The sequence below is a fragment of the Calliopsis andreniformis genome, unplaced genomic scaffold (genome assembly GCF_051401765.1).
Source record: "Calliopsis andreniformis isolate RMS-2024a unplaced genomic scaffold, iyCalAndr_principal scaffold0022, whole genome shotgun sequence".
Lineage (NCBI taxonomy): Eukaryota > Metazoa > Arthropoda > Insecta > Hymenoptera > Andrenidae > Calliopsis > Calliopsis andreniformis.
The window spans coordinates 5,323,551-5,346,841 of record NW_027480432.1 but is presented as its reverse complement, the minus strand read 5'-3'; the positions used below and the strand labels follow the sequence as shown (position 1 = coordinate 5,346,841).

At 39.7% G+C, this 23,291-nt stretch overlaps 1 protein-coding gene and 1 long non-coding RNA gene across 6 annotated transcripts in view; both read left to right on the top strand.

Annotated features, from left to right (window-relative positions):
• The window catches only part of LOC143186739 (choline transporter-like protein 1), a 55,256-nt gene that overhangs the window by 5,924 nt on the left and 26,041 nt on the right, over positions 1–23,291 (top strand). The window contains exon 1 of one of the 5 annotated variants that reach the window (XM_076390477.1): positions 6,415–6,785. The exons of the other annotated variants lie outside the window; for them this stretch is intronic. The gene's annotated coding sequence lies outside the window, so the exon portion shown is untranslated. Of the gene's footprint in view, positions 1–6,414; positions 6,786–23,291 lie in introns of those variants that run through there. 5 annotated transcript variants of the gene reach the window in all.
• On the top strand, positions 2,494–3,333 carry LOC143187324 (uncharacterized). Its single transcript, XR_013003186.1, has 2 exons — positions 2,494–2,592; positions 3,166–3,333. It is a non-coding gene; the product is annotated as an uncharacterized LOC143187324 (long non-coding RNA).

The window sequence follows — 23,291 nt, the reverse complement described above, 5'->3', positions numbered from 1 at the left end:
AAGCAGGGAGAAATATATTTGACTCAGGGAGGGCTGTTAAGCCTCATAGAGTTCAATCTCTGACCTACTTCTCGTAATTCCAACATAAATTAGACTTGTGAAGAAACCACGAGAGGCTGAAAAGAGGTTTTTGCCTTAAAAATACCAAAAAATTCAGACACAAAATTCTTAAAACACGTTTCAAACTTTTCTTAGTCGACTATGTTGACCAAGCAGGAGTTCCTTACTAAACGATAAATATAAAATTGATACAATTCTATATAAATTATAGAAACAATTTTTAACACTATTTAGATTAATCAAGAGAACATAAATTAAGATATCCAATTTAATAGTCCTCAAAATTTAAATAAACCCTTGGACTTTTGCGTTTACCTAAAACCTATCTTAAGAGCACAAGATATTAAAATTTCCAACCCCCTTAAAATCTTAAAATCTTCCAGCATAAATCAAGAGACTCAATTTAAAAAACCTAACTGCAAAAGCAACCATTTTCCCCATTAAAACCCCCTACCCAACTCCTAATTTCCCATCCCTTCGAACAAACAACTGACAACTACTTTTCACCGAGACACGAGTGTCCCATCCCCGCATCTCATTTTTCCCAGTCCAACCTGGCCTCCGTGTTTGCCTGACATAATTCCCCAGCATGGGCTGGCCACGAGCCACGCTGCGTGGACGTGTGTGGCGCGCGCTGCGGTCAAACCGGAAGCGTATATTTCGTGGATGGGCTAGATTAAAAATTCTTGTGGTCCAGGCCCAACGTGCGTCGCGACGCCGACTCTGCGGCGTGGATGTCGAGGAGCCTCGTAGCTCGAAAACTCGCGAAACGTCGTCGCGATATCAACAAGTAGCACCGCGAGTCTAAGGTTTCCTTTTCGACGAAGTCGCAGCTGCTTAATCGCATTCACCAACGACTGGCGACGAGACAGCGTTCGAGGAAGGGGTTTCTGTTTCACGGGCATCTTATTATCGGCGTTCGATGGCGTAACGTGATATTGGTACACGTTTCGAGGCACGTGAGCACGCTGGTCGACTCTTTCAGTTCGCCTGTCTTTGTACGCGCGCGTACGACACCACGCGAGTGGAATAAAATATTCAAAGCTTAACGATCGCCTTCGGCCGCGCTGTTAATTAGCTGAGTGAACGGGATGCCCTGTCGGCGACCCTTGAAATCGGACTGTTTCGATGCTGGAAAATCGATGGCGATTCGAGGAAGACGCTCTGGATATACGCTCGATGAGGAGATGAGTCTTTGACGGCGCGGGGAAGGGGAAGGTAAATAGTGTAGGAAATTTTGCTGGTAGGGAGTTATAAGGGCATTTGTGTGGGAGTCTATGGGGGTGTGTGGTGCGTCCTGGTTAGTTGCTTGTGCTAGGGATTTTTTGGGAACTATACTGAAGCTGAAGGAACAGAGTGATTTATTCGGAATGAAATTAGATAGACGTGTAATTCTATTTGGAAAAGCAGGACGAAAATTAGAATTATATGTGATAATAGAATGACAATAGAATAGAGTGACAATAGAATTGTATGTGAAGCTCTATTTCAGAGTTTTAAGTGTGTCTGACTAAAGGCTTATTCTACTGATTTCACTGTGCACTGTGTCTGACTTGGCTGACACACGTTAGCAGTAGAATAAGTCTCAAGTCAGACACAATTTCTACTTTTGTGAATATATTTTCAGCCTTTCTTAACTTTCGTTTTACTGTAGCTTGCATAGTCGCCCCTTAAGTTTTTTGATACCTGTCATCGAACACCTAGAATTTATTACAATTTAATCTCGAATATTATGATCACCTAATATCATTAATTTTAACAGGGTGTTTCTGATTGTAATATATTCAATTTTAAAAATGATACTAGTATTTTAAAACTCGAAAGTATTTTTGGATATAGTTGAATGTCGAAGATTAATTTTATGATTCCAATAAATGAAAAGGGACATATGAATATATAAATACGCGGAAGACAGATAAAATTGAGGAACAGAAGGATATGAGAGGTTCTAAAAATTGCATGGAATCACTCGTTCCTGCGGCAAACGAATTAGATTGTAACGAAAATAGACGGTGGCACGATGAGGGAGTCGAGATCGAATCGTTACTTAATTACGACTGATATTTTTACTGGAGTCTGAAATACTACGCTTCGATGAGCAGTTTCCTGTATCGAAATAAGAAAAGATTAAGTTATCGGTTGAGCGGGCCGATATCGAACGAATCCTTTATTTCCAACGAGGCTTTACAGAAGCCTAGATAAATCATATCGGATCTTGTTTTCCTCTGTCCTGTCATCGATTGAATTCTCAGGGAAGATGAAATATGCTGGCGTGTTTTTTCATCTAAATCTAAATTGAAGGCGATAAATAAACGAGACATCAAACGAGCAAAAGTGGTCCTTTGTGTTCAAAATGAAAAAAAAAAATTGTGATGGGACTGGATTTTGAAAAGCCAGCACTCGAAAAATATTGAATATTTCGTCTATTTAATATTGGATAAAAAAAATGTCCTGGTGGAGGACAATAGTCTTTCAAAAGCGACGAACACTGCGAGCAATGACAGCAGCATCTGGGTCGCAGGTACCAAAATTGTAGGTACTGTTGTATGTAAAAGGTGATTCAGCATCAAAAGTCAATTTTGGGAGAAATTTCTCTAAAAGTTATGAATTATTCGAATTCAACATTTTTTTTCTATATATATTTTTTATTGTGTTATCAGAATCAGATTATTCGATTCGACAAATTTTAGACGTCAATTGTAATACTAGATATCTATAAATCCTTGAGGGGTAGTGTCACAATTAGATTAGATAGTAATAAGTCAGTAATGGCACCTGGGTTTCCAGAATTGAGAAAGTAATCCAATTTAGTCCCTAGACTTACCAAGAATATCATATTCTCTTTTCTTTTAAAAAGAATTCTGTCAAATACAGATTTATTCAATAACCTTGACTTCCCAGAAATATTCTAAATTGTCTTAACGCAAAGCCTTCAGTAATCAGATCTCCATTACCTTAAACTACAGTAGCAGCACCTATATAGATCTCCAGAATGAACAAAAAATTCCTAAAAAATTCAAATCCTTGTTCTTCGTCAAGAACACTCATACGTCATCCACCATTGCTTTACAAACAAACATTAATTACATCGATATAAACCCCCAGGGATTGGCCAGTGCTGCAAAAAGCCTCCCTCAGGAGCACAGAGTCCAACAGGAGAAGCAGCGATCCCAGAGTTCCTGTCCTCTGAAAATCCACAAAACAGTCTTCTCCTCGGAAACAAAACGCCCCTTGAGTCTGTGTCCCGATCAAAGGGGAACGAACAACCCAAGAATGCCTCGAGCACCACAGGGGGCATCATTAATTTCCTCGGACATCGCAGAACGCGAGAGTCGCTGAAGCATCGGTCCCTTTCAAGGGAAACGCTGAGCTTGTTTGTTCTATCGCCTCTCTACAATGAAGTAGCGACAGATTACATAAATCCAGTCTCTATCCCTGTGTCTACAAAATTCCACCGATATTTCAACGTTCGAGGAGAACGAAGAGCATTAAGGCGGCGGCTTAAGCGCGGTCACGTGACCACAGTGTTCTATTTGCAAGTTCTAAGCCCTTCCGACAAGAGTTGCATAATTATAAGTAACAACAGTCACGAACAAAGCGAGGGTTTTAACGAGTTAGTTTTTCCTGACGTTGTTTCAACCCTCTCGTTTCCAACCCCCACGCTCCCTCTATCCTCCTTTTAATACATTATTTCGAGGGGGTGCGGGCGTACGAATTATACTGAAAGCGGATTCGACGATACGAAACACATTACCTTATTAATTAACAGGGTTTACGAAATAATCGTGAATTGAGGAAGAAGGATTCTGCATACAAAAGGGGTGCATGATGCACGAAGGGATGATACAAATTTCTCTCTTCCCATTGTACCAACTTTTCTCTTTTTATTTTAGTATCTGTACGTTACATCACAGTGTACTTCTTATCAAATGGTAGCGATATTAACATTTTGACGTGAGTAGAGACAATATCAGACGACGCTCTCCCAGTCACTTTTACAGGGAGAATGATAAAGGGACGAGCTGAGCATCGATTCTGAACATTTTTCGCGTGCCAGATACGATCGGCGTCGCGACGCAGAGGACAACGCCTGCGACTAGGCAGAACTTGCCACTCGCTGCCATTAATGGCGCGAAAGTGTTTCATGCGATGGCAGTTGCGGACGCGGCTTCATTCTCGTAAAATCGAAGCGGAATTGCGAGGTGTCCGCGGTAAATTTAGCGTTATCGGTTTAAACGCGCGGAAAAATCGAGCACAAATGGGGACACGTGAATCCGCGGAAGGATATACGAGGATGTTTACAAATGCAATCATTTTTTCTCGCGGATTTCTCGATCGAATGGGGTGAATGACATAACAGGTTGTGTACGACATCGGTGTTATCGCGGATTTTTGTGAAACGATGCAAGCTGTTCATTAATGCGAACTATAATGTGTTTAGTATTGAGTTTATGAGCTGCGAATGGGAGCCAAGTTGTGTTGAACAATTTTATTTATGGAGAGGAATTGGTGTAGTTCAGACTAATTGAATTTTTAATTTCTGCTTGGTATAAGTTGACGTATAAAATTGTGATGCTTTGGTTCTTAGTTTGTTCGTATAAAATGATATATTAAATAATACTTAGGAATAATATTGTCTAAAGTTTGTTTGACATTAAATATCATAAAGTTACAGCTAGAATGATATTCAATATCGTGTAATTATATTAAGAGTCGTGTTCGTGATAACGATGGCGCAGACTTCTGATAATGAAGCGCCACTGGTATGTAGTCGCGAAGAGTGTAGAGTGTTCGATGGAATTAATTTATGCAAAGAAAGAACGACAATTATTAACAATAAGCAAATTGGTTACAATCAGTGCTAACTCGTTTTTGTTTATACCTATAAATCGATTACTCGGGAAATTATAGGACAATATAAAACTTTGTCGATTTTCAATTCATTCGTGAGTAATGAGGGAATAAATCCATTTATGTATCTTTCTGAACGATAAAAACGAGATAAATGTGAAATTATTGCAACTTTTTTGATTAAGAAAGAAGGAACATATAATTACATAAAATTTTGTAATTTGAACAATTTGATAATTGAAGTTTTAGAAACTGAAAGTAACTTAATTTCGAAAATTTCAGTAACTATAAATAATTTTATTTACACAATTTTTAAATCAGAATTACTATTAACTCCCTCAAAATTTGTACTCTCCAAAACTTTCGAAAACCCCCTCCACTTTCAACACCCTCTCAGACACTCCAATCAATCACCATCATTCCTCTCCATCTCCTCAAATGCCCATTACCCGCCAGTCAAAATGCCTCTATCACCTCGACCTCCCTCTATCAGCCATCAAATCCAACACTCGGATTCCTCTGCATCGCGAAAGGAGCACGAAGAGTGCAGCAGCACTCGAGCCTCGAGATACCTCGCGTGCTGCCGTCTCGGTCGAGGGGACCCCACAGTAGGCAACGCAAAGTACAGGGTGATCCTCTATCTTGGGGACTCAGAGACAGTGCCGTCATGAAAACATCGCAGTGGGACTGTGGCGAACCTATAATTTCTATGTTTGAAATTTGGTCGGTGTCTGACGATTAGTAGTGATGACTGAGCGTGACTGTTTCTTTATACAGCTGGGTATACACCAGCGAACAGTTCTTGAAGACTGTTTGCAAGCAATGTCTGCAAACAGTTTATAAACTTTTTATCATTCTTACTTGATTTTTCCACGAATATTAAGAACAGACAAGTTCTAGAAGATTGAGTGTCCTTAGTCTTCGCCAGTAGTTCTCGAACTATGGTGTATTTGCGAGTTAAAGGTGGGTCTACGCTAGAGCTCGTGAACGTTATGGAAATTAAATTTCCTAGAAATTGTCTGTTTTTGGTATTCACGAAAAAATTGAGTAAGGGGAATAGAAAGTGGACGAACATTGTGAACACTATTTACGAACAGTGTAGACCCAGCTTAAGAGGCTAACAACACTCTCCTGTATTTCCTGACTTAAAATTGAAGAATCATATATATAAAGAAAATGTCCCAGTACTTAGACACTACACCTAATTTTCTTCTATTTTGTGTTTAAATTCTAACGTGTCTAATACAAAACAAACAGAAAGTAGTATGATAAAATAGTGTATATAGACTCAAGTATCCTGAAGTGTATAAAAATACCAAAAAACATCGTCCACTTACTGAGACATTTGCCACCTTAAGCGTTCAAGTCTCGGGACACTCGTGTTCCCGCAGCGACCTCTTTTTAACGACACCGTCTTCGAGTCCCCAAGCAAGAGGATCACCCTGTAGAAACAGCAGAGGCAGCTCGAGCCTCTGGCTAGAGTAGGAGGGTACCACGTGTGCGACGAGCACGGTGAGCAGCGGTCGAGTGGAAAAGGAGGGATGACCGCGAGTATCGTTAACCGGTACAAGAGTCCGTTCTCCAGCGTGCAAGAGCCTCGAGGCACGAGTTAGTATCGCGAGTGGACTCGTTCGGCGCGCAGTGTCGCGAACTCGCTCGTTCCCTGTCAAACGTTCCGCAGACCCAGGTCGTGTCGCGCGTTCCATGGGACGACTCAAAGAATTCCTGGTCTGACACACCGAGCACGCTTCTATTTCCGTGCCTCAAGCTGGCCTTTGTCTCGTGAACGGTGCCCGAGCAGAGGAGGGACCCAGGGAGGGATCCAGCGAGGATCGGTCCACCTGCTGGCCGACGTCTACCAACCTGCACGAGAGGTACGTGTTTTGGTCGTAAACTCGCGGAACGGAGCCTCGGGCGCGGAATTTCCGTGAGACCTCAGAACTTGGCGAAGTTAGGGGGGGCCAACAACGTTAATCGCTATCGCGGTACATCGAAGGAGCGGTGCTCGGCCGCCGTGACGCTCTGGCTGGCGTTCGAGATCGCCAGTGAATGGCAAATGGCAACACTCGTGCAACAGTGTAGGATTAGTGTCCCAAAGTTGGATGTGTCCTGATTTCTAGACACTAATGTTCATTTTGTTGAATGTTACGCTTGAATTCAGTTCAGTTGAATTCACTCAGTGTAAGATTAGTATCCCAAAGTTGGATGTGTCCCAATACCTAAACACTAATGTTCATTTTCTTGAATGTTAGGCTTGAATTCAGTTCAGTTGAATTCACTCAGTGTAAGATTAGTGTCCCAAAGTTGGCTGTGTCCCAATACCTAAACACTAATGTTCATTTTCTTGAATGTTAGGCCTGAATTTAGTTCAGTTGAATTCACTGAGTGTAAGATTAGTGTCCCAAAGTTGGCTGTGTCCCGATACTTAAACACTAATGTTCATTTTGTTGAATGTTAGGCTTGAATTCAGATGTATTAGGCGTGTCTGATTGAAAATCAAATCTGGTGTGATGAAATAACATCCTCAGTTTCTGGGACCTCATATGAAAAGGATTGGGACATACTGTTTTAGGCTGTTTAATTGTTGGGACATGTATTAAGTGTTTAGGTATAGGGACAGCTACCTTAAACGTGAGATATAGATGCTGCAGATGTTGGAGATTCGAAGGTTGATAAAAGGTGATGGAGTAACTGGTTCTGTTTGCGTCTTAGCGATGGGGAGAAATGAATGGGCTGGATTTGTTTGTGTTGTTTGGTATGCAGGCTCTATTTGGAAGGGGATTTGAGCTGGTTCTGGAAATCTGGGTGACAAATTTGAGGTGTGGTATTGTTTAGCGGATTAAACGTTATCTGTGATTGTGCGCGTGAATAAGAACGATGCACAAGCTTTTTATGGGGGGATTGATGAATTTTTTTCTTGTTTTGAGATAGCCTTCAGGCTTACGTTCATTTGCTTTCAAGAGTAAACGTGTGTATGGATAATTGAATTGAATGCTATAATAAATTACTGCATTAATAAGACGGTGCATGTGCTTAACATTTGGAAGTGAATTTGATGTAATAGTTAATACGTTGCTCTTATTAGAGACTATCTTAAGAATTCAGTAGGTAATTGAACAGCTGATTTCTTTGTTATTCGAGTGCAGGAGTTCTTGCTTCTTGGCGGAAATATCAGTGCAATGATTGGTCTTTAAACCTAGGAATTAATTAATACTTAATATTGTTCAAGGTACTACCTTAGTTATTAGGTAATTATTGAACGTTTAATTCCTTCATCGCTGTTGGAGTAAAGAAATTTTTCTTTCTGAGGTAGATACCATTCATTCTCGTTTTTTCTTTGGCACTGTCTGTATGAAACTATCTATTATTTACACAGTCGGTTCTTCAGGGACAGATTCATAAGTGTTGAGAAAGAATTATTTAATTTTTCTTCAATGAATAACGAGACATCTAGTAACAAGAATTTAAAAAAAATGTTCTGAGAGATAATAGTTCAGTTTCTTTTTCTCCATGGCAAAATTAAATACAGCACTCCCTCGTTATGAGCTCATATCTCTATTCAGTGCACCTTGAAATTGTATAAAGTAAACAGTCTCCTGACTCCATACTTCCATTTCCTTCTCGATAAGATAAACCTAGATGTCAGGATATGAATTGACTGCAGAAACGTGTTTTGTTATAAACTTGTCGGGGAGACATGAGTCTATAATGAGAAACCACTGTACTTTCTTACACCTTTTCTCGCTTAAGACTATGGTTTATATTTATAATGAGATTGTGAGAACATTGAATCAAGGCATATCTAGAGTTTAGTGTTTGCAATCTTGAAATCTGGTAATGATCCCCCCCTTGTTGTGATAATTTAATATTTAGCAAACTTTCCTTTATTGTTCGCCAGTAACCTTTACTCTGTTAACTGAGTCACTATCTGCACACAATAGCTCTGTTCTACTTATGTACTTCTTCATTGGTAATTGAAAATCATAAAGATTCTTGTTATTAATTACGCATCATCGTATTGATTGCTTTATAATTTATGATACCACTCTTTTGCAATACGTTTTCTATTATTTCCGCGATGAAGCTTTCACTCGTTTCATTTTCAGGCCACTAAAAAATGAAATACCTCTTTCATAATGGAGCTGAGGCATTCTAAATAAGGCGGCGGGTTAAGAATTCTTAATACATCATAAATAATTAGAGGAAAAATTATAATTAATAAATCATCGTTCTGAATTATAAATCTCTACTTTTGGTTCTTCATTTTCGAGGGATTTTCCATAAGCATCCTCTCGCATTTTCTCCTATTTTGTATTCTCAGTATTCTTCAGCATTTTATTTAACCTCTAGAGGATTAAAATGAAGCAGTCGTCAACTATTCACACCAATTCTAAATTGAGAAATTGAAATGCTAAATACTACGAGACCAGGAAGTGAGAATTTCCAACCCAAACAAAACACACGTCTTCCTGGCTTACAACAACAGTGAACAAATTAGAATAAACTGTTCCAACACCTGCAACCTTCTCACTATTCTTACCATTTAATTAACATTCGTTCCCCTTAAAAAAACTAACTTCTTCGACACTTCAGCATAATTCAGACGCCCACCTGACCAGTGCAATAATCTCCCCCAAAATTCTATCAGTTCCAATCCCACGTGTCCCGCATCGCCTTCAATTTCCGCTTCCCAGTTTCATCTAATTTCTCCACTCACCTCGGCCACAACACGGGAACCCCCGCCCATTTCGCGCAACAAGCGCGATAAGAATCCACGGGAAGGATCCCAATAAAAGTCTCATCAAGTTTGGGTCCAAACAAAAAGCGGAGGCGTGATCACGTCCTCGCCTCGGCAATCCACTGTACGAGCCTCTGTCTGTGTTTTCACTTATATTCCAGGCGTACCGCGGTGGCCCAGTATTGCGCGCGTTTGGGTAATTTCCTCTGACAGAGCTCCTCTCGTGCAGCAGGCGTTATCGATAGATCGCGCCGCGTGTCGTTCGCGCCTGGTTTTTCGGGATCCACGACGGACCAGCTATCGCGAAATTGATCTCCGCGATGCTCGGCGGCGATAAACCACTTTACGAAGAATATCGACAGGCGTGCTCGATTTCCACGTTCTATTGTCTCGCGCCGGATGCAGTTTGCGCTTGCTATCTTTCGATTGACGTCGCGTCTCGCCGCCTGGAGGAACAGAGCGCGAGCATTTCGCACGTGCGCGATCTAGATCGAGCGTGGATCCGTGGAAACGATCTTGGGAGGTGTTTGTGGGTTAATTGGGGAGGCGTGGTTGGGGGAACTTGAAGAGTTTGGGGAAAGTTTTGGGTAATGAGTGGTGATGGGAACTAATATTTTGAAGGTGTTTCTGTGGGAAGACGACTTAAGTCACATGTTTCTGGTTTCGAGATGCTGGTATTTAAAGTATTCAGCTTTGGTACTGTTTTATGGACTTGTGTCTTCTTGAAGTCTTATTTTTAAGTGAGAAAATTCTTTTAGTGTTTTATTTTTTTTCTGAAAATAAACATGTGAGAAAATTGCAGGGGTTACTTTGAAGTGTTGTAATTTTGCGAAAAAAAATCGTAGCGACTTGATTCTTTTTTTAAATTGAAGGCGAAGGTTCTAATTTTATGCTCCTGTAAACGGAATTATCAGAAAAAATTTTTCGAAGTTTGTGCATTCCGTCAAAGTTGACGATTTTCAATGCGTCAAATTGTAAAGTTTGACAAAATTCAGGGACTCGCTAAAATTTTTTTCAGGGATATCGATTACAGTAGCATAAAGTTGGGACCTTCCTCTTTGATTTAAAAAAAAGATCAAGTCGCTACGATTTTTTTTCGCAAAGTTACAGGACTTCAAAGTGACCCCTGCATTTTTGCCATATATCACCATTATTCGTTCTGCAATTAAAATGCAAGGGTTACTTTCGAGTGCTATAACTTTGCGAAAAAAAATCGCAACGACTTGATTCTTTTTTTAAATTGAAGAGGAAGGTTCAAGCTATACGCTACTGCAAATTGCATCTCCAGAAAAAATTTTAACGAGACCCTGCATTTTGTCAAACTTTGCAATTTGCCATACTGAAAATTGCCAACTTTGACGGGATGCATCGACTTGCAAAAATTTTTTTCGGCAAGTTCATTCACGGTGGCATAAAGTCTGAACCTCCTCCTTTAATTTAAAAGGAAATTCAGGTCTCTGCGATTTTTTTTCGTAAAGTTACAGTCGCTTAAAGCAAACCTTGCAATTGTACAGTACATTGGGTAGTGGCGGTACATGACAAAAATGCAAGGGTTACTTTAAATTGCTGTAACTTTGCGAAAAAAAATCGCAGCGACTTGATTCTTTTTTTAAATTAAAGGGGAAGGTTCCAGTTTTATGATCCTGTAAATGGTTTCTTCATAAAAAATTTGTCCAAGTCTGTGCATGCCGTCAAAGTTCACAATTTTTAATCTACATATATACATATATCGAACAATGATTTTAAGTTGGTAAAGGTGAGAATGAGTTTATAGCAAGTGGAGATTATTTGTATTACTCACACTACAGTGAGGAATTTATAGAGAGAGAGAGAGAGAGAGAGACATTTTTATGAGGTCAACATATGTACTGCTAGTCCACTTAAGTGTTATCAGAATCATTAGTAACAGTACTTGTAAGCAAGTCTCATTTTCTCTAACTTCAACATACTCTGAATAGAACTAGGATTTTAAAAGGAAAAAATACTGTACAAGGTTCTTATTGTTCGCGGGAGATCACGTAATGCACTGTTCAATCTCTTTATCACTTGCAGTGACTTGTACTTCGTGAGTTCTCAAAGTCACCTCATCTCTTCTTTCACTTTCGAAGGAACAAAAACTAGTGAGCGTAATAGCTGACCTAGAAAGTATGTACAGAGTGTTCAACAACAGGTGTCAGAAATTACAGACAGTGATTCTACCAAAATAAGAGGAAAACCAAGAACATTACGAATATTATCAAACATTGTAATTATTGCATTCTTATCTACTCTATGATTATATGTGCGTATTGTGCCTTGGCCTGTCAAATGAATATACATATTATTATATTAATATAAAAATTGCGTCTGAGACTTAATTTTGCAAGTGATTAGTTCTTGAGAAAACTCCTGAAATGCACATGAAATGTGTCTGACCTGACGACCCCTTCTACTGATGTCGTCTACGCGTGACTTACAATTAGCTGACACACGCTGGCAGTAGAACAAGCCTCGAGTCAGACAGCCTATTTCAGACGCAATTTCATTGTCCTTAATTTTCCTTTTACTTTACCATACCTACATTTAGAATCACTTCTTAAACTCGCTACCGCCTGTTATCGACCCCACTGTATATCAATTTTACGAGCTCGTTAGTAGCAACAGGTCACTACACTGTAACGAGTGCATGCTATACATATAAGAATAAATATCGTCATAAATCGTGAGACTCACATGTAGAACCTTGAACGATAGGAGGTGCGACTTACTGCGTCGAGATCGTGAGACTGCACGCTCGCGAAAGAGTTGGGCAAGTGTGGTGAACGTTGACACGTCCGGTGACTCACAACAGGCAGTCTCGTTGCCTCTGGATTCTTTGTGGTTTCGTGCGTACGCGGACGCTGAGTCGGAGCGGATTTACGCGTCGAATGCTAATTTTGTAGATCACTGTTCGAAGGTCTGCTTCGGCAGGCCTTCAGCAAAAGGAACAAGTCGTCGATCTGGGATTAATTCAAGTGTACTAGTTTCGAGCATTCAGGATTAATACCTACGTATTTGGAAATTTTCGAGAATACTGAGATCTCGAAATTTTCAAGTACCTAAAATATATTCAAGATTCTCGAAACTTGAAAGAATCTCGAATATATTCAAGAATCCCAGCATTCTTTACTAGCAGCAGACTTTCAATATCTCTTCTCGATCTCCAAAAAAATATTTCTCTCGCCTCGAAATTTTCTGGACCCCACACACCTCTACCCATCACCTCTCTATTCTATCTCTTCTGTACCTTTATACACAGCTTCACCCCCTCTCTCCAATTCATTGTACTTGAAAAGGATTATCCCCTCAGCAACTAAAAAATCACACAAACAACCCATCCCCAAATCGAGCGCTATCAGTCTTCCTCCCAGACAATCGATGAATCCTGAGGTCTCTCAGCGCAGACACCGCGGAAGGAAGTCGATCAAAGTGTCCCTGGAGGCTCGCCAATGGTATCTGATCGCTGTCATCGGCGATTCGCTGCTTAATCGTCCGACTGGCAGCCGTCGATCAAGGCGTAATCTAGAGCGGCTGGAATGGTCGTCGGTTGCGTTTACCTTTATCTCGGGTCATGGCGGTGCAGACTGTCTTGAGGGCCCCGTAAAACTCGCGTGCCATCGATATCGGCGATGAAACAGGGAGAGGGTTGGCTATGACCGCGTAGCAACAGAAGTTCCTGATGCGTCGACAACTTCTGCCAGGCCAATTGAGCATAAAAGCGTCGAGGAATTGCAGCCGCGGGTCAACGTATCCGTCCGCTTGCGCAAACACAAAGGCACGAGCGAAACACAAGACCTCAGGGCCTCCCCCCAACGTCGCCTGCCACGCCGCCATCAGCCTCTGTGTACCGTTGCATTTCCCTCGTCGGTTCGCGTGCTGTCCTTCGGTTCTCGCGAAATCAATTTTTCCTTACCCCAGTTGACTCGCGAGGACGAGCACGACGAGGGCGGGATCGATTTCGCGGGATCGGATCCCAGTAGTAAACGGTGCTCGATGGAGGGTGGTCGATCGAGGAGTCGATGTGATGGGGAGGTCTGTTATTTTGGGGAGGGGGTTTTAGGGCTGAGTATTGGGGAAAGGGTTTTGATGGTTTGTTGAGTGAATGAGGGAGGTTTCTGTGGTTTTTGAGAGGGTTGGGAAGGTGCTATGAATCTCTATATTTTTTTTCCTTTGGGAAGTTGGCGATCTTGGAGGTTTTGAGGATTTTGGAAGATTTGGGAGACTTGTCAATCTCGAAAATTCAGAAATTCGTGGATATAAAAATCTTAGAAATCTGGAAAGCTTTGAAAGTTTTGCAATCCTTCAGAATCTTAAAAATTCTGGAAATGTTAGAAATAAATCTTGAAAACTTTGAACGTTTCGAAAATCTTAGAAATCCTAACAACCTAAAAAAAATATTAAATCTAACAAATTTTAACATTTAGGAAATCTCGAAAGTCTTAAAAATTCCCCAAATTAAAAAGAAACCCGAATATCTCGAGAGCTCAGAAAATAGTAATAAAAATAAATAATCAAAAATCAGTGATCTTGAGGAAACAAAACCAGCTGGTATTACCATCACACAGACCTATAACTCAGGATGAAAATCGTAACTATACCGAGGTACTTCAGTATTCCTTTGATACGCTAAAGAATCTTTGAAGTCTTCACAGACAGTCTTTCGAACCTATACACACAATAAAGCCTTATCTTCTTCGTGAAAAGTCTTCGACAGAATTCCAGGACGAAAAAATCCTGCTTCTTGAATCCAATGAATAAGAGTGCTCTAAAGAACATAAAAATTTCATTTCGCACAAGCTCGCTCCAATCAGCACCTCTTGAAGTGCATACCACGTGTTCGAAGATTTGGCAGCGCGCCAAGTCGAAGCTTCCTGTAGTTGAATCACTGTCCATAAATACCTAGAAATTAAACCGATACGAAAACACAAATAAACTTCAATGTAAATCAAAGATTGGGTAAGGAAATTTCGTGCCTTTGCTACGTACATAAATAATTCGCAGAAACGCATGAATGGTCCTCTCTTGTGTGCTCCGTATCACGCGTGTAGGATTACTGGAGCTCGTATTACGCGGCACGTAAAGGCAATATGTATGTACAGGGTGTTTCAATAAAGATTTCGACAAATTTTGTTAGCCACGATTCAGCTCTGTTATGGAGATATGGATCGAAATAGCGATATGTCTAGTTGTTGAGTTAAGAGACTCTGTATGCTCATCAGGATAGTAACTATGCTAATCACTGCTCTGTATAGGCTTATCTCTGTCACTAGCTTCACCCTACCAATGGTGTAACTCGACTTCTCAAGCTTCAGACTGATTTTACCAATCTTCACCTAAAGATTTTACTAATCTGTAGCCTCTTGATTTAAATCTGTACTTAAGAACCAACGTGACCCAACTTCTTTCTTTTTTTTCAGGAGAGCTGAAAGACAAATGCAATTACTTACGCATTTCTTAACATGTAATAATATTTGATCATTCTAATGAAGTGACCAGAAAGCAATAATCCTGTAGAAAAACTTAATTTTGAAAGAAAATGGAGTTGGGTTAGTCTGGCTCTGGGGTACAGAAATATGGACCACCCCTTCTGAAGATTAAACATCTATAATATGTCTGACTACCATACAAGATATTTCACTTCCCATGTAAACCACCCATCTATTCTAGTATCATTCTCCACTCCACCCATAGATACTCCACAGTATTTTTTCATATGTAACCATATTGCACCTTTATTTTTCATTTATTTCATAAACTGTTTTCTCGCCACTGTATACAAAAGAAGTTTACTTTCTTCATCGAGCACCTTGTATAATTAATCAAGGTGTCCAGCGATCACGGTCACATCGAGCAGCGACACCGAAGGGCATGGTTCACGTTCCAGTGCAAGGCTTCCCGAGTAAACGAGCGGAGAGAGCGTCAGCCTCGCGACGAAACAGAGCCTCATGAATAATTGAGCACGCGTCGCAGCCGCTATTGTAACGTTAAGCGTTAATATCGTTGCGAAACCTTTGACGCGTTCTACCGACGACCTACATCTCTCGTCGCTCGCGTTTATGCAAGTCGCGCTTTTCGCGCGCCCTCGAGTATCTTTCGCGGATTTTCGTAGCTTTTCGCTGGCTTTACACCGCGGAGATTCGCCTGGCCCGATTCTGAGTTAAATACAGCTGCGATGCATGGAGCTTGCGTGGCGTCCATGGCGAATGGGGAAACGTCCCTTTTTACAGGGCGTCGAGGCGTTCGCTTTCTGATGGAATTTTTTTTAGGCAGCTTTTTTCGGGGCACGATCTCAACCTGGGATGGGAATCAAAGCTTCTGGTAGGAATGATGCCAGCTCTGAGAGTGTTCTACTGTGTTCTGAGTACTTGTACTGTTAACGGAAAGTTCGGAATAATTCCTGAGTCGAGGAAAGTAAAGGTTTTCTTGTTAAGGCGTTGATTGGAACGCGATGTTTTCAGTTTATTTATGACGCTTCCTTGTTTTAGTGTCTCTTCGTTATTAACTCGTTGCTGTTCTTATTGTAGGATTATTTTCTTAGGTCGTTTCACTTTTAGACTTGGTGAGACAGAAATGAGTTTTTTAATGGTGAATTGAACTCAGATGGGTCAGTATCGGTTTCCAATAGTCAATATTAAATATTCAGTATTTGGAATATAGTAGTTTTTTTAGATTGCCCAGCATTCAGTATTGAATATTAAAAATTTCATGCCCCCTATCCATAATTTAATACTTAATTTTCTGTAGTTATTTATTTTTGTTTGCTTCCCACTCAGAATTCAATATTCTGTACTCATAGTAGGCTATACATGTAACACAATTTATTCCTGTACAGAGTACTCATTGTGAATGCTGAACTCTCAGTACTATAGTATTCGTGACTGAACCCCAAATTTAATATTCAACACGAAATACAATAGTATTAGAATTCACTTGACCCAACGAGCGGCAACTAAAAGCCAGTTATCTTATTGAACTGTCCACTGATACTACATATTTGTGTGACGTCAGCTCGTTGCAGCCTTTACGTGGTGAACAATCATGGGTAATTGCTATGAAGAATCGTCCGCTTGCCAAAGCAGCCATTCCACAGACCCTACTTGATTACACACACAATTGTCTCTTTGTAAAGGCCGCCTCTGTTATCTCTGAAAATTAATACTGCACGCGTTCTGATTGTATTAGACAAAAACAGTGGGGGAGAACGTGCCGACTGAAAATAACCGCCGCCTACAATCGACCGAAATATGTGCTCTGTTTATGTAATTGTCACGTAAATGAATCGTATCTGCACCATTCGGCACAAAATACGTCATTAATATTGTGATCGAATGAAATGATATCGGGGGAAAGATATCGATTGCAATCAAGTGAGTATCCGGTTTGGAAGAGACTAGATTTCGCAATTAAACGATAACAGATAGAGCTTACAGTGAATTAGAGATTGCATATGTTTCTTCGAATTTCTGTGTTTAACTCTTATCAACTTTCCTCAGTTTCAATGCATCAAGTTATTGAAATTTGAGTATTTGTTAAAACTAAAGGTATTTACCAGATCAGGAGCTTTGCTTAAAAATTTAGAAACTCGAAAGCTTCAGAACTCGCAAACCTGCAAGAACAGAGGCTCAAAAACTTCAGGATCAAAAAGTGAAAAGTTCGAAAGTTTGCAAGCTCAAAAGCTCCGAACTTGCAAGCTCAAAAGCTCCGAATCTTACAAGCTCGAAAGCTCTGGAACTTGCAAGCTCGAAAACTCAAAAACTTGCAAGCTCGAAAGCTCAAAACTTGCAAGCTCGAAAGCTCCGAAGCTTGCAAGCTCAAAATCTCAAGTGCTCAAAACTTGATAATTCCGAACCTTGCAAGCTCACAAGCCCGAAAACTCGAAAGCTTCCAAATCCAAGGATGTTCTTATCAGAAAAGAATCTAAACGACAAATAACTGATCCGACATTGTACTTATACCTTCCCAAAAGAAGAACAAAGTGAATAAAAGCGAGCAGAGTTGATCGAGTCACAAAATTAGATGCCACAGATTAATACAACTTAAGAAGAAAAACATCAGCAATGAAACGTTAAACGCTTGGCTTGGATTCCCAAGATTTCTGCGCTTCAGCATAAACCCGCTTAACGGAATAATAATATTTAATAATCCACAGGTACTTGAATCAAATCCAGATGTGACAAAGGAAATCCCAAGGCCCATTCCCTTTGAACGAGAATACTTCTCTGAATGGAGCGCGAATTGCTACATCACTTCGCGTTTAGCGCTAATTTCCCGGCAAACGGCGAGGTCATAGCGCAGCGTAAGGACTGAACCGCTTTACACCCACTCGCGAAAAGTGGGCGGGTATTATTAAAGTCCCACGAAAACGCAGCTGAAGCGCTTCCACAAAAGACAAAGACGCCTCAAAGAACACAGAATATCATTTCGTTTGAAGAAAACCATCGATCAAACCTGCAAAAGGCAATTAATTATTAAGGGGGCAGACTCCTTGTGTTTTGAGCTGTGTGCGTGCGCTCACACAAGCAAAGAAAGTCATACACGTATACGCGATGAGCGAGAGAGACAAACGGTTTCGCAAATTACGCTTTACGTCTCGATACTTGCATAAATGAATTTTTCGCGTGTACAGAACCCACGAGTAGACTTCACTACAGGGTGCTCTGGTCCGTTTAAAGTCCAATAAACACTATACGTTGAGAAAACTGTAAAATTACAAACTGTAAGCATGAAACAGACGCTGTTGTAAACTAGCAAGATGGCTGCCGAAGTGACATTTTCGCAAATATCTCACGATTTAATGGTTTTTTCACTCATAGCACACCAGAGCACCCTTCCTTGAATTAGCACAATATCGTGGAAATGCGATTTTCCTCAATTTAACACTTCTTGAAGGCGTAAAGCGTAATTTTCGTTGTGCACCCGTTTTGACACAAAAATAGTTCAACGATTTGCCGTTAGAAGCGTTAATGGTATATCTCAATCAATTGGGTCATATTACCATCAGCATCGATAAAAATACAGATCAGTCGGTAAATGTAATCTAGAATTTGACAGCTGAATGGCGTGTTCATCAAATACACGAATACAGACGCAAGAAAGGCTTAGTTGCCAAAACGTATTGAAAGTTTCGTCACGCTGTTGCCACATATATGTATGTACATATTACAATTCTGCCCATCAGGAAAACTTGAACGAATCCAACTCCAGCCGACATTTTGATTCTTACTAATAAGGGAACATCGCGAGGTGAAAGTCTCCGATTTTGATGAAACTTTGTAGGATTGTAGAATAGCAGAAAATATTCGACACGTATTTTTTTTTATTGCTTCTAATTCATCTAAAGGGTGTTAAAACCACCCCCAAAGTTGGGGGTGGAAAACATATTTCGTTTAATATCTCCAAAACTAGTGCGTATAGCAAAATGATATAAATGGGGCGATTGTGTATTTTTGAACGACGAATCCATTTATTTAAAAAATATATTAAAAAATAGTATATTGTCGTTGTTTTCACTGACAACATGCTGATCGAACGTTTTGCAAATTTATATGCAAATACTATGAACCAAAACACAAAATACGGCTAAAATAGAATTTTGAATTTTTACGTTATAAACAAAATAATAACATTCCTAGTTAAACTGCATTTTGTGCGAAATTGGGCCCTGAAACGAGTGGTTTTACGAAAAATATATACCCCTATAATGTTATTGTCATTATATTATGATACATGTTGTTTATTGTTCACTAAATATATAAATTATAACATTGCTAATGAATACTCGCAACGTCTTGCACTCGTTGGAAACAGTACGAGAGGTTCAGTGTGAGTGACTCTTGATCGATGAAAATGTAGCAAGTACAGGTGATTTACAAATCATTATTCTTCAATAATTATTATTTACTATAAACAAACAATTGGAATTGTTCCAGAAGGTATAGTTTAATCCACTAATTTTACAAGAAAGTACCGTAGTTGAGTGTGAATTAGGCATTCCCTCATAATCTGTAGGTGCCTGGTTCGAATCTCGTAGTAGCTTTTAATTTTTTTAGTTTTCAATTTTTATTTTAAATAATTCTAATTTTTGTATACCTTTTCACAGATTACAATTATACCACTCATAACATTTTTATTTTTAAATAAAAAAAATTAAAATAATTTCGTTTGTTTATTTCTTAAAAAGTATGAATGAATGATTGAATGAATAGCATGAATTTAATGAATTATTTATTCTATATATATAAGTTTTAGGATTTCACATATTAGTATATATATATGCCCATAATTATGAAAGTGGTCTAAATTGTATATTTCTTATTTTGGGATATTGAAAGGATTACATTTAAATAAATTAGAAAATATTTTTATATTACGTAACATTATAATTAGTCTTGATTAATGAACATTTATTATAAATGTGAAATTTTGTGTGAATCTCATACGAAAATGTTGTTTCTTAGACCACTTTCATAATTTTGGGCACATATGTATTGCTTCATTCGTGATACTCTTTCTTTCTCGTTCGCACCGTCCTTTTCTATATTCCGTATGAAGCAAAATATCGGCTCAAGGCGTATTCAGTAGAGATTTACTGATGCATAAAATTGTAATTGATGTGGCAACAGTGTGACAGAACTTTCCTACGATGCGATTTGGCAATTATATCTTCGCACTTCTCATTTGTAATTCAACAGGATAACGCTAGATGCCACATTATCAAATGTCGCATGTATAAATTATATGTTTTCACTAATGCCCGTTTTTTCGCAACAGCGCTTCGATCGATTCGGAGTAGGCCCCGAAGGAGTCTGCCCCCTTAAAGGAGCCTTATACTGCACGACGTGCTTTTTTAGCATCTTGTTTACATTTCTTTGCAAGCAAACTGCAAGACTTTTCGCAGGCAATATTTATGCACACATTTATCATTTTAATTCAGTAGTACCTACAATTTTTTTGGAAACGAAGGAGCCAAAATTAAAAGCAGTGTAGCATTTCGAATTCGATCATTTGAAAAAGTTCTCATGGCTGGCAGGATTATCACCATTCTGTATAGAAATAGTAGAATAAAAGGAGATTCTTATTTTGGATGTGGTTGGCTATGACAGGTGGGAAAATGGAAAAAGAGTGACAATACTTTGAAGTTTGACTATCGACTTTTCTACTTGTTTGTATCTTTTTTAAACTAAAAAATGGGGAAATAGCAGTGCCTGGAATAGAGGTACAAAATATTCGAAGGCAATCTACGAAATAGTAGTAGATTTTGAGATAAGCAGCCATTTCAAAAAACGTGATTTTTAAGAAATCACGTATGAAGCTTTTCCTACCACAAAAATGCTAATGCTTAGCGTATTATTTTAGTCTTTATATTCTGTTCAATTTTAAGAATTCAGGTTTAGAATTACAATTTTGTGAAAATATTTTAAAAACTCTATTTTTATATCCTAGACAAAGTCATTATTACTCTTCACTAAACCTGATTTCTATTCTAGATACTAGTTACTTATTCCACGAACTGAAAGAGGATTCTAAGCACACTCTTGCATTAGAAGTACCAATACCAATTTCACTAATACTCAAAAACACCCTCGAGGCAAAGAGTCCTAAGACTGAACAAAATCCAAAACCCAAATTTGCTCAAACTCGACGCGAGAAGAGCCCCTTAAAGCTCAAAGACCCTCCAGTTAGCACATTTCTCCCAAATCAACACCCGAATGCACTCCGCGGAATTGAATCGGCCATCGATAGCACAGGCCCGAGTGCACGCTCGAAATAATTGAAATGGTTTCATTCGATTGATTTTTCAACGCTACGTGTCCCATCGTCAAGGCAGACGCGTCGCGTAGGATTTCCGCTGACAGAAGAGCGGTAATCCCAGTGATATGTTTTTATCTGTTCGAGATAAGCTCAGCGCGGCGATAACACGGCCGATCCGTGAGCCGAAGATTACAGCGCGGTGCTTGTTACACAACGCGGAAACTTGCCCTGTTTCGAGGGCCATCGGCAAAAACCGTTCCGTTTCCAAGCTCGCGAGGAACTCGCCCGCGGATCATACGTGACAAGGATGTTATCGCGAGGCGCTCGTTGCATGCGAACGGGTCCTCTGTTTTGCTCCCGCGGTTTTTCCCCAGCTCTACGAAAGGTAAAAATGAGCCAGCGACGACCAGTTAGCGTTCGCGGGCACGAATTTCGCTGGGAAATCTGCGCGACATGTTTTGCCAATTTATTGGGGCGTCCTGAAATATGGAATAATTTAATGGAATGGAGGGACATGTATATTGAATGCGACGGAAATTCCTCTTGGAGCGTGATGGACTTCTGGATTTAATCATTTCCCAGGGATCCTTCGACGATGTTTTATTATTTTACGAGTTTGGTTAATGTTTGAAGCTTTAAACAGTGTGTAAGGATTTTTCTAAATGTTGGGAAATTTGAGTAGATGTTGAAGAATCTTAAGTAATGATAAAGGAGAAATAAAGAAGATTTTAGTAGATGCTGATGTATATTTAATTATTTTTGCTGTTTGGAGTTTCGATATTTACTTTTTCTCTAGTTTCTTTAATTTTTATATAATACAGAAATATTTTTAGAATTTCCAAAAATGTTTTCAATAAATCTTCTTGAATAAATTCGTCAGTCGTTCTAGGTTTGCGTCAAGTTTTATTCAATTCTTCTGTTCAAAGCTCAGTAGAGCATATATCGCAGCTGTCAGGTACGATATTGCTAGGAATCGGATCCCGTGTTTGCCAGGTGACTGTTTTGTCCAGTTAAGCTATCCAGCTCTCCTATAAGCCCTTCTGTCTAATTCTGGTACTGAGAAGCCTGTCGACCATGGTTAGCTTCTCAGCAAGTGAACGTGAAAGGTATGTTTGGAGCTCTTGTCGCTTAACTATGCTCCTTGTGAAGCTTAATTTACTGCAATTCATATGTAAACGATCTGCAGAGTCTCATCATTTATGAAACATGATATAATTGCAATAATCAGTCAAATTATTGCTCCCTGGATTCCAATTATCCCTGATATTTGAGACTTCAAAATTTAACATTTAGATAATTAGAAACCTACCCTACAATTTTTGATTCTCTTCGAATTTTAAATGTAAAGGAACATGCCTCTCAGCAATTATTCCACTAATTCCACAGTACTTCCATCGTTCCAACTTCTTCCATTAAGGATCCAGGTTAATTTAATACACAGTCGAATCAATGAAATACATACACAATTTTAACTCTGAAATTACTCGAATTCCTATGAATCTCAGATGATAAATCTAGTAACATTTCCCCACGATTTAGTTACATAATTCATCAGAGTAGATCAGTTGTACCAACTGTCCCCAGACCAGGCCTCTGTTTCCCTAGTTCAAACTTCCAACATAACAGCACTGAAATCAGCTCTCTCTATTCCCCACTGCATCCCCAAACACCTTCCTTCTCACCCCAAGAGGGTCACCGTGCCAGGCTCCCAGGTCACAGCGACCCCCTCTCTTAAGTCCATTCGAGGATATAAACCTCTCCTAGGCCCTTCATGCTCCACAATGAAAGAGAAAGGCGTGGGGGGTGCGTTTAACCTGGATCGCAAGCCAGGTGCGTTCGTTCAACCCGCAACTAGCGTGCAGTTTACCTGCGG